Below are 4,132 nucleotides of genomic sequence, written 5' to 3'. Positions count from 1 at the left end.
GCATCAAGTTCAAGACATTGATGCTTGCATATAGAACAGCCACAGGCTCAGCACCTGCCTACTTCCACTCACTACTACGAATCTACATCCCCTCCAGAAGTCTGAGATCTACGAGTGAGCGACACCTTGTGGTACCATCACAGAGAGGCACAAAATCACTTTCCAGAACTTTTTCGTTCACCGTTCCTGGCTGGTGGAATGAACTTCCCACCCCTATCCGGAATGCTGAATCCCTGACAATTTTCAATCGACAGCTGAAAACTCCTCTTTTTCGTCACCATTTGACTTCATCTTAAAAAAAAAACTTTGCTTTCTCTTTCCTTAATCTCTCCTTGTCTAGCTTGTACTAATCTGAACAATGCCTGAAACTTTGTATTGCAAGCACTTCCTGCATTTATTTGCCTCTTTATGATGAATCGTTTATTGTATTCCTCAATTGTAAGTCGCTTTGGATAAAAGCCTCTGCTAAATGAAGAAATGTAAATGTAAATATTTTCATTCATCCAACACAAATCTACGAACATGGTAGGGACATGTCCCTAGCGTCCCTACTAATTTCTGTGACCTTGGTTACTACAGATATTGTTACGGTTTTAAAATTATGAGCTTTCCTTAAATCAATGTAAAGTTTCATAATTTTATTTATTTATTTATTATGGTAAGAGGTTTCATGGTCTTTGATTTTATTTATTTATTATGACTGTTGTAAGAAGGTTTCAGAATTGTCAGCTTATTACAGTCATAAACAAAAAATATTTTATTATTTTATGACAAGACAACTAACAACAATAAGATGGCTATGAGATCTGTGTTAACTTTTTATTTATATTTGTATTTATTTGAGGTTTCATGTTCTTTGAAATTACTTATTTTTTATGACTGTAGAAAGGTTTCAGGATCCTTGCCAGGTTGTAACTTCTGATTACAGTCATGAAATAGTCATACAATCTTAGTAGTCATAAAAATGTATTATTTTTATGACTAGGCTATAATAAGGTTACAAAATCCTTGTTAGCTCTCATTTTCTTTCTTTCTTTCTATAAGAATTATGAAACGGTTTCATGGTCCTTGTAAATATTTTATGAAATTGTTTGTTTGACAGTGATGGCTACATGTTCCCCCAGTTTCACTGAATAAAAAGAATTCCGATGATCAACTACGTTTTTAGGCGAACGCAGTTTTATTCATGATACATTTTTGTAGTTCAGCATCGTGTTTTACAGGGCCTGCATGACCAGTAAACAAGCTTGTAGTAAAACCAAGAGTAATTTATGCATTTTACACTTTATACAGATCTTTACCGCATTCTTTCATCACCGCAACAAAATGCAATGCATACATTTAAACACATCTCACACAGACTGTTGTTGTTGCAGTTTAAAGGAGAGTAATACATATTCATGAATTTGGCGGAGGGGGATTTTGTTTATATAGGTTTTTTACCACGGACAGCTTTAGAGTTTTACACTTTTCCCTCACTATTTCAGTTTTATTATGTTATGATTGTTGTCGCTGAAAAATGCTACGTATTTAAATTAGTAGTAATGTGTTGGTTGTTAGTGCGGTGTGATGAATCCTCCCCCCCTCGCAGTGATAATTTGGTTCAGTCCAATCCACAGCTCCGATTCTCTCATCAGTCAGTCAGTCAGTGAGCGCGAGCCTGTGTTAATGTGAGTTCTATTTACAACAGCATCAAACCTCAAAACAAACGCACACTCGGGATTTTAATTAGCGGTAAGTTAATTTTATATATATATATATATATATATATATGAAAATCTAATGCACTAGTAGTTGCATTAATATGTTCTGGAGAGTGGTTATAGTTCAGTAGGTGTACAGAATAATTTTAACTACAATTATATCTTAACAAATCACACTTCGGTTCCTTCATTCATATGGAGTCCTGTGATTCGTTTGTTTGTTTATTGCTGATGTTTTCCTTCTGCAATATTTTGCCAAGTAATTAATTAATTCATGGTCGTTTTGCAATTATTTTCTCGTCATAGTCATTTTTTTTACAAATAATACAATTGTTAAGCATTTTTTCTATTCGCAATTTGTTTTTAGAAATATTCCACCATTAACCTTCATTTTCTCATAATTTTTTGCATATATTAAGCATTTTTCCTTTGTACAGTCGTTACAGTTGAACTGCCACTACACTGTTGTTGACAATATAAAACTAGTGCAAAACCTTTGGTTAACTTTTCATTGGTCATTAACAGATTTAAGATTGATATATCTATTCTAAATCTGGAAATTAGCCTATTTTGTGTGTTTTCATGAGTGATACTGAAACTTCTACAGTTACTTTCCCACCCATGAAGTTGCTCTGCAGGTTGTTTCTTCATATAAATAGTGAGATAATGGTGTATGAGGACACCAGTACAGACAATGAACTGGATTTGGAACGCCTTGCCACTATCCATTAGACAAGCTTCTTCTCTTAATATTTTTAAGTCCAGACTAAAGACATTTTTATTTTCTAAAGCTTATGGCTGATGGGATATTTGTATGATTTTATAACTTTTCTGTTTGTTTGTTGTGTTTTTTCTGTTTTTGATGACTTGCTGGAAAGCACATTGGTCAACGGAAGTTGTAATTAATGGTGCTATATAAATAAATTGTCATTGTCAAATTGTCATTCAGTGGATTTGATGCACAAGACTACAAAATATGGATCAAAGATGAAAAAATATATAGTCTTTGATCATGTTAAACATAGCTGAGTTGAACTTTTTGGCTGTGTGAACGGTACAGAAAGGAAAGCAGTTGGATATAACAGACACCCTCTGACAGGTCTAAACACGAATGCACATTCAACGGGCAGAGAGGTATGATGGTTCATGACAAGATGATGAGTGTTTTTTTCACAGCCACAGGTGGGTGGAAAACCGGCTTTTGACTTGTTCTCAGATCTTAGTAGTTGGTAAAGCCTTGTGACTGGCATTGTGCAATAACTCAAGGTGCTGTCCTGTAGGAACCTCATTTCGCTTGAAGTGCCTGCTTTATGCTTGGATGCACCATCATTGGTCTAATTTTTTCCTTAACAAACAAGCTTATCGTGTACCTGTTACCCTGAGGCTTATCTGAATCTGTTTTCACTGGAATTGTCCTATAATTGACACACACAGTGCTATTTGCATGTCTTCAGAGGTGTTGGTATTGTGACATAGGAAGGAAAACTCCTTAAGCACATAGCCGCAGTCTGTTGGTGTTGTTGTGCTGAAGATTTGTTCTTGCTTCGAGGCTCGAGTGATCCTCCTTTATCTGTCCTTGCAAAGTAAGTGGCTTTTCCAGTCTGAAGAATGCATACTAGAAGATTGATTTACAATTGTTGTTCTCAGAGAGGCGTGTGCGCCTGAAAGTTTGATTTGTTTTAGAGTGACACTTTTTCGCCAAACCAACTAAACATTCAAAAAAATGTATCAAATCAAAGTAGGGCTGGGCGATATGGCCAAAAAAATTATCACGAAACACCAGTCCTCCATACACCATATCTCTTCATATCGTTTTATCGAGGAACATTATATCACGATAATTTTTTTCATATCAGTCGATATTGATAATTATCACGATAAATGTCAAATCTTTATTTCTTTCAAATTTAAAGCCAGATTTTTGCTCCAAAGTGAAAGTTGTAGAAACCAGACCATTAATTTTCCTTAACAAAATAAATATCTAAATAGAAAAAAAAATTTCTTACTTTCTGCATGTTCTAATGAGTGATATTGTTTCAAATCAAGAAACAGATTTGGGTTGCCTGATAATATTAATAGTAATATCACTTTTTTGTCTCTTAGAAATGCACATTTGATAGTAGCTTGAGTTAGGATGCAGAGGTAAATTTTTGTTCATTATCAAAATCAGTAACATCTGTAAAAATTGTAGCAACCTATGGTTAAATTTATTCTGACCAAGGTTTTTTTTATTTTTTATTAATCATTGGTCTCCCATAGTAGCATACATTTAAATCATGATAAACACAGTTAAAACCACACATATAGCACCTCAATACCATGGTAAAAATATAACTATATGTTTTTTAAGGTAGCCTATTTGTATGAAAAACAGTAGTCTAAAAACATTCAGTATAAATGCACACATGCTATAGCTTAATCACAAATAC

At 34.1% G+C, this 4,132-nt stretch overlaps 1 protein-coding gene across 3 annotated transcripts in view; it reads left to right on the top strand.

The window, feature by feature from the left end:
- The first annotated feature begins 1,636 nt into the window (after positions 1–1,636).
- The window catches only part of LOC107747271 (FERM domain-containing protein 6-like), a 22,668-nt gene continuing 20,172 nt past the window's right edge, over positions 1,637–4,132 (top strand). For all 3 annotated transcript variants that reach the window (XM_016561736.1, XM_016561734.1, XM_016561733.1), the window contains exon 1: positions 1,637–1,734. The gene's annotated coding sequence lies outside the window, so the exon portion shown is untranslated. The remainder of the gene's footprint in view (positions 1,735–4,132) is intronic.

Source organism: Sinocyclocheilus rhinocerous, unplaced genomic scaffold, assembly GCF_001515625.1.
Source record: "Sinocyclocheilus rhinocerous isolate Xijiao unplaced genomic scaffold, SAMN03320098_v1.1 scaffold1069, whole genome shotgun sequence".
NCBI classification, from domain to species: domain Eukaryota; kingdom Metazoa; phylum Chordata; class Actinopteri; order Cypriniformes; family Cyprinidae; genus Sinocyclocheilus; species Sinocyclocheilus rhinocerous.
Note: the sequence above shows the minus strand (reverse complement) of the source record. Positions and strands in the feature narration are given on the sequence as shown.